Source organism: Callorhinus ursinus, unplaced genomic scaffold, assembly GCF_003265705.2.
Source record: "Callorhinus ursinus isolate GAN/ISIS: 27379988/994484 unplaced genomic scaffold, GSC_fseal_2.0 scaffold28, whole genome shotgun sequence".
NCBI classification, from domain to species: Eukaryota; Metazoa; Chordata; class Mammalia; order Carnivora; family Otariidae; genus Callorhinus; species Callorhinus ursinus.
The window spans coordinates 16,261,971-16,270,317 of record NW_027397090.1 but is presented as its reverse complement, the minus strand read 5'-3'; positions in this window follow the sequence as shown (position 1 = coordinate 16,270,317).

The following is an 8,347-nucleotide window of genomic DNA, read 5'->3' as shown; positions in this document are numbered from 1 at the left end:
GGGCATTTTGATCTATAAGATCTTATCATTCTATAGATCTATAAGATCTACAATTATACTCCTGAGGTTTTATCCATTTCACACTGTTCATGTTGAACCTGTGAGGCATCAGATTGATTCAAGGAGGTGTATAATCTCTCTTCTTGGTGTTTCTGCACCAGACTATTTTTCTTAAAAATTGTACAGCGGTATAAGCAGTAACTCTAAATGAAAACGCTGAAATGGCTTTAGCTGTTTTTCAACATTAAATACTCCAAGCAGGCTGAAGTATTGAAAGATAATTCCTCTGTTGTTCCCTTGCCACCTAAAGAGCTTTTTCTCTTGCAAATTTTGAGCTCTGAATTTATCTGAAAAGTCTTAATTACGTTTAAGAAAATGTTTCTTATTCACACCCTGAATTGCTCTAGAAAGTCCTCAAACTAGGATGACATTTTTAGCCCCACACTGTACCCCAAAATTCCATTAGAACAGAAATTCCATTAAGACCCTCAGCTGCTTGGGTGCAGGGTTTGGACGCTCATGGAAATTTATAGGGCCATTGGAGAGCCTTTTGTCTGTGCTTCCTGGCTTCTGAGTCAGACCCATTTCAGGAGCCCTGGTAGCCAATGAGCTGCTCCCCAGGAGTCTTATGACCCCTGCACAATCATAGACAAAGTCAAAAGCAAAAAGAATGCTCAGACTCTTTCACCTCCTGTAGAGTTCACTGCTTGGGGCTTCCTTCCCGTGGCAAAGCCCTGGGCTCTTTCTGCAAAGCCTAGTATGGCTGGGCCAGGATGACTCTCAGATGGTGAGTTTTGGGGACCCTTCTGCCCAATTTTGATTTACTCATACGCTTAGGAAGCAGCACTAGATTCTGTGGGAGCCGGGGGGAACATCAATAGTTTTTAAGTTGAAACTTCTAGATCAGAATTCCTCCCCTGTCACTTGCAACTCTAGGGTGAATTCACTTCATCTTTTTGAACTTCTATCTCATTGAGAATAGAGATAATGAGGATTGCTCCAAGTCCTTTATCTAAGAGAATACATGTGAGTGTTCTGTAATACAATGCACCCGAAGACCACAAATGATTTCCTCCTCAAATTGATTCAGAATGAGTAAGGTAGAAAGAAAGAAGAAAAAGAAGGAAGGAAAAAATCTTGCATTATTATTTTTTGCACTCTAATAGAGGTCCCCAGGAGTTTGACAAGTGAAAGTTACTGTGTGTTTTATGGACAAATCTCCCATATGTCCATGAACACCCTCAGCAAAATGCCACCCTCTGAAAACCATTCCCTAATACCAAGAACAGAACACACCATTTTTCTCCCTATAACTTTCCGTGAACTAAAAGACAATGTATTTCAAAATTATATTGGGCACCATCAAAATGAAAGCTTGTATTTCTCCCTGTGAGGAAGGAAAACAAGAATGAGAATGAGGTAATGTTGGCAGACAATGGATTTATTTTTAGTGCCAAATGTAAGGAGTTTAGGAAAGCACAATATTTCCTTAATCTCTCTCTCTAGATTTCTCTGGATCATGGAAAGTCACCAGAGAATCCGTTTCTTGGTTATTTGTTCCCGACAGCTCACAATTTCTCTCAATGTTCATCTTTAATTTTATCCCCTATATGAATCCAAACATGGTATTTGGTTCACAGGTGTGTTATTTTCCATCAGCTGTAGCTTATTGCCACTAAAATTATATTGTGTAAAAAGTAACAAAAGGAAGACCTTGAACAACAATGCAATTAAGCCAAAGAAATATATATATATTTATAATATATAAAATATATGTGTGTATACCCACCACACAACTATATACGTGTGTGTGTATATATATGTATATATATTTATAGTTATAACTCAATAATGTTAATTTGAAGATATGGTGCAGAGACAGCAACATTTCTATAGTCCCAGATGCACAGAATTATGGGAGAGAACATTGATTTCTCCACAGCGTGGTGCACTTTTTATATAATCGATTAATCTTCCGAAAATAGAAAAATAAAAATGAAATACAATAATACGTAAATAGTATATATACGTATATAGATATATATATCTGCTATATTCTTTTAAAATACCTTTTATTTATTTTTTTAAAGATTTTATTTATTTATTTGACAGAGAGAGAGAGAGAGACAGCGAGAGAGAGAACACAAGCAGGGGAAGTGGGAGAGGGAGAAGCAGGCTTCCCGCCGAGCGGGGAGCCCGATGCGGGGCTGGATCCCAGGACCCTGGGATCATGACCTGAGCTGAAGGCAGATGCTTAACAACTGAGCCACCCAGGCGCCCCTTAAAGTACCTTTTAAAACATACACAAAGTGATGCTAGCCGCATGCAACAATGAGATCGTGGATGCACAACCTACACTTTGTGCGGACACATCTCGTAGATAGTGAGACTGAAGACCAGCTTGCACGGGGCGTGGAGAGGGCGGAAGCCGGGCTCTCAGGCCTGCATAGGCTGGTGCTGCGGGCCGGGAACCAGCACCACACGGTTCGGGAGCCCCCTCCGGGTCTGCAGAAGGGGGGAAGTCAGGCAAGGCTCCCTGGAGGAGGAGGGAGTGGATGCGGGGCTTTCACAGCAGGAAGTTTAGACTAAGTCCACGAGAGGAGGGGGGTCTGGGGCAGAGTGCACCTGCAGGGAAGGCGCTGAGCTGGAAGGAGGCTGCGGGCAGGACCGGCAGGATGCCCCAGGGAACCGCGCGGACGTTTAGGAAACGGGTTGGCCAGGAGACGAGCCCAGAAGCCTGGTCAGGACGCCGCACTGTGAGGGGCCCTGAGTGTCCAGGCCAGGAAGGGCGACCGCGGTCCCCAGGCAAGGGGCACCCGGGGAGGTTTGGGGGCAGACGTCCACCTGCTCTGGTGGGACGACCCCGCACAGCCCGGAGCGGGGGATGGGGGGTCGGGGTTGCTTCTGAACCTGGACCAGGAATCTATTTTTTACAAACTGTATCTGAAATGTAGCTAATTGGTGATCAGGAGTGAGTTAAAATAGAGACCATCTCATCTGGAATGAGACCGGTTCTTGGAAGGTTGCACGTTGGTTTATCTCCTGGGGCACAGTCAGGCTTGCTTCTGTTGTTGCTGGGTTTCCCTTCTTTTCTAACCAGCTACAGTGAAATCAGGGTCGCACTGAGTTCCCGTAGCTAACTCTGCATGGGTGGGGGCCGCAGTAAGCAGGCTCCCCATCTCCTTGTGTGGACGCGGCTCATCCAGGGCTCCCCGGGAGCAGGGCCGGCACCTGGGAGCCTTGCATGGATCCCGAGTCCTCATCCCTCCCCAGCCTGGGGTCGGAGAGGTGGGCTGTCCCTCCTTCGTCTGGAGGGTGTGCCCTGGGCTGAGGCCCTGAGAGGGGCCCTGAGGGCCTCCCCTTCTTTGACAGCGGCCTCCCTGCTAGTGCCTGTTAGGATCCCTGGGCTGTGAGGATGTGCCCCACAGAATGGTCCTCTTCTAGCAGTGACTAGAATCTATTCACATTTGTGTTTTAAATTTTTTTAAATATGAAAAATGCAACCAAAAATACAGAATACTAAAAGGCACCAATTAGCATGTTTTGAAATGAATTTCTTTGGCAAAAGTGATTTTGAAGATGGGAACGAATATTTTCATTACTATGAAGGTTGCCAGTGAAACCTAGACTACTGTGTGATGCAGGGAAGAACACGGAGAGTCTCCTGCCGATATAAGTCCCTGTGGTGATGGGACTAACATCCGTGTTAGCCCTGGGGGCAGGTTTCCCTGATCCTACAGCAAGTACCAGCCCAGGTTTGCATCCACCCCGTCTGACCCCAGCGTCTGCATTCTTACTGACCTTGCTGCCCTGCCTTCTAGTTCTTTCCCATTCGTTAGCTACTGAGATAATATACTGTCCTGACTAGACATTCCTAGCCTTTGGGTCACTCTTGGCTTAGACAGAGGAGGTAGGGCCTTATTTCCAGAAAGCCACTGTTAGAATACACCTTACATTAATGGATAGTGTCCTCATGATTTTCACTAATGTTTGTTCACTAGCCCAGAGTTACGGTGGCATTTACTGAGCCTGCACCCAGGAGCCTGGACAGCTAGGGTCAAGGATGGGGGTGCAGGAGATGGACAGCCCATCTCTGACTGCCCACCCAACTCTGGCAGAGAGTGCCTTGTTCTAAAATGGATCCAGCAGGACCTCTGACAACAGGAAACTCCAGGCAATGCCCAAGCAGATATCACAAAGGCATTTAGAAAGAGATAGACATAATACATCTACTTTTTTCAATGCAGATGTTACCTAGAGCACGCCATGCTGGGTCACCTCCCACCAGTGGAATTCCTTTTGGGTGAAAATTTTCTTAAAATATTTTGAATTATAGTTTAAATGGAGAATTTAGCTCAAGCAGAGAATAATCTCTGAACACTTGGATCTAACACCAATAATAACCACACAGCCTAAAGTAACTGTAGAGAAATTTAATGTATCTTCAAAGATTTAACTCCAAGAAGTCAACTCCTTTCAGTGCAGAGATGTCCTGGCATCATTAACAGCTAAGTTTTTCAAGAGAGCCTGGATGTCATTGTGAGCATCCTTAAGGAATTGGTGTATTTATTTAACTTAAGGATAGGAAAGCTATTAACCATGTAAGTCATTGATCATTTTGCTTATTATTATTATGGGATGTAAGGATGGAAGAAATGTTGCCATAGTGATTTTGCATTGAGTTTGGAGGGTTATTTTTATTTTTATTTTTTGACCTCTCTCATCACACTTGCTTATATGAGCCTTTTCCTGTATCTAAATTTTCCCTCCGCAGGAACATTAGTAATCAAAATATTGCTGTGAAGTAGCACGAAAGCTCCCTGAGGATCTCTTTCCACTGTTCAGGAATTTTTTTTTCCTCTTTAAAAAAATGATATTGAGTTTGAAGCGCTGAGAGGAAGATAAGCCAGGCAGTTTGAATGATTACTGAGGATATTAAAGAACAGAATAGGGAAGACAGAAGTTCAAACCCAAATGAAATTTTCATTTGCACAGTACAGATCAAATTAGATTCTTCTGAACTTCTCTTTCTGCTTTATAGACTTGAGATTTTGTTCTGGTATTTTCACCCTATTGTTCTTCTATGCTCACAGCTACTTCTGGGCCACTGTCCTGACCCTGATCTTTTTTCAAAATCTAGCCTTTCCATAGTAGGCAGGGGATTCCTGCACAAACATCATCTCTGTGCATTACTGACTATAGGAGACCCACTAAGGAGGCCTTAAACCTCTATGTAAGCTTCTTTTTATTTTCTTCCTTCAAGATATTTAGCAATAGTCTTAAGCTTTCACTATTTTATTCTTATTATGCAATATTAGCAGAAGAAAAAGATCTTAATATGTGAAATTAAAAAAATAACAAAGTAAATGAATCTTACATTAGGGAATTAGGGATCACCAAATAGGAATATGATGAACCATAGGAATTGCCATTGTACAAGTCAAGTTGTTTGGATATCGGTGATCTCATGTGCTCCTTTGGGATTGTCATCTTCAGAGCTAAATAGCAGGTGTTTGGGACACTTTTATTTAATTTTATGGAAATCACCCTCCAAGGATTTGTGCCGTTTCTTCCCACACCCTCAGGAAGAGGATCCTTCCTACCACCTTTGAGTTTTACCTGCAAAACTTCATCTCAGACCTGAATCCCCTAGACTATGGTGAACCGGTTTGTGTAGGTCATGCAGCCAGACCACCTGGGTTCTGGTCCTGTGACCTCACAATTAACCCTGTGATGAGGCGACAGTGAACTTAAACACCTCCTGCTTCAGTTTCCCTATCTGTGAATGTGAGGATGTGTTGAATAAATACATATAAAGCTCATGATGCAGTTAGTCTTTGGCACTTACTGAGCACTCAGTTTAGGTGAACTCCTCTTATTGGTTTAATGTTCGTCTTTAAAGTTATTGTTTTTAAACTTAGTTTTTTTCTGAATTATATGCAATGATATCATAGATCTGATGTGCTTATACTAAGAGATGTGTTATACTAAGAGATAGTAAATACATAACTGTAAAATCAAAGACAAAAAGGTTTAGACTCTGCCACAATTTGGAAAGTACTATCCTGAGCAAAAGCATAATTAGGAATGCCTTGAGCTATTTAAATCAGATAGGTTCAGTAGTATCCCATAGATGTTATAATATTCATTTCTTCAAATATAAGTGAAGTTGAGCATTTCTCATATGTTCATAAATAGTTTTATTTTCTTTTTGTAAACTGCCTATTATATTTTTTGCCTGATTTTATGTGAAGTTTTGGTCTTTATCTGTTGGTTTGTAAAAGGGTTTTATAAATGTAAGAGATCGTTCTTTGTTACATATACTAAAAATTTGTTCCTATTCATGTTTGAAGTATTCTGAGGGCATATTTTTTTTCTTTCAGTTGCTTTCGATTGATCTAATTACCAGTCTTGTCTTCTCTGGCACCTGGGTTTGGGTCTTGCTGAGAAATCCAAGAGGCTGAGAAGCGATTGAGTCTTGCTTAGAAATCCATGCCCACTTGCACATTATACGCACAAACATTCTTCCCTGATTTTGTCTTGTTCTTTCTCTGGGTCTGTTTTAGTTTAAATCGTCATTCCATCATACAACTATTTCAATGTAAAATGTGAAGGATGGACCTCACGTGACATATGTACTTCTAGATGGCTATTTGTGTCAGTATCATCCGTTGAATAATTCAATTTTCCTCACTGAATTGAATTGCCACATTCATTTGCTAAATTCAGATTTGCTAAATTTGCTGCATTTAATTATAAATCTGTATATGTATTTTTTATTGGACTCCATGATGTTTCTTCATGAATACCTGTCCTAATATGCTAGTCTCTAAGAGCTAGAGTCAAAGCTTTGTAATGTATTTCCCTGCACTTGTAGAACTAATTCTTATTAGTACTCTTTTTACTAATTGCCTTAACTATTCTTGCATGTAACATTTCAAAGTGAAAAATGGAATTATCAAAAAAATGGAATTATCTTATTTTACTTGGCATTTTAATTTAGGAAGGACTAACGTCTTTTGCCAGAGAGAGAGAGAGAGCACAAGCAGGGGGAGCGGCAGGCAGAGGGAGAAGCAGACTTCCTGCTGAGCAGGGAACCTGATGTGGGACTCGAACCCAGGACCCTGCAATCATGACCTGAGCCGAAGGCAGACGCTTAACTGACTGAGCCACCCAGGCGTCCCTTGGGACTAACGTCTTTATAGTATCAAGTCCTGGTATCCAACACAGGGACTTATTTCTGTTTTCTATCATGCCCTTCAGTGGTATTCTGAATATTTATACATAGAGATCTTGGAACATTTCTTGTTAATTTTTTATTTCAGATTCCATTAAAATTGGGGTCAATTTTTCCTTATTTTATATATGTGAGAAAAATCATTGGTTTTTGAAGTTCCTTTCAGAAGTAGAGACTTTACTGAATTTTGTTACTATTTACTGTTTTTCAGGTTGTTTTGTTTTCAAAAAGCAAACAATGATAATTTTGTTTTATTTCTAATGTTTATGCTTCTTGCTTTATTCCCTTTTTTGCTGAATGTGCTTGACAATTAAAGAAGGTAAGAATAGAGACTAGGAGGGAGGTGTGAAATATTAAATAAGGGTTTAAAAAGGAAGTTATGGCCACCAAAATAAATGAAACCCCAAATTTGTCCTCTCTGGGAGCAAGTTAAGAGACGGGTCAGAAGTAGAAGACATGAAGGAATGCAGAAAAGAACTCACGAAGCATTATATTGCTATTGTTATATGACAGAAGTTTTAAGTCATTTTATTATTGCTGAATAATGAACCACATCAGGTCTTTTTTTTTTTAATTTAAAATCCATTAGTTAACACAAAGTATATTCTTAGTTTCAGAGGTAGAATTTAGTGATTCATCAGTTGCATGTTACGCCCAGTGCTCATTACATCACGTGCCCTCCTTAATGTCCCATCACCCAGTTACCCCATCGCCTGACCCACCTCCTCTCCAGCAACCCTGTTTGTTCCCTAGAGTTGAGTCTCTTAGGATTTGTCTACCTCTCTCTTTTATCTTATTTTATTTTTCCTTCCTTTTCCCTATTTCCCTTTCAAATTCCACATATAAATGAGATCATATGATAATTGTCTTTCTCTGATTGACTTATTTCGCTTAGCATAACACCCTCTAGTTCCATCCATGTCCTTGCAAATCACATTAGGTCTTTAGATGTGCATATACTCATTGGAGGGTGTCAGACACAACTTTCCATTTACTTTGACTTTTTTCTATAGAAATTCCTTATTAATTTGCTTTATCAAGACTCCTAGATTTGGAGAAAATAAGGCAAGATCAACCACTTTTATTACATTAGCTTTGGTACCTAATGTA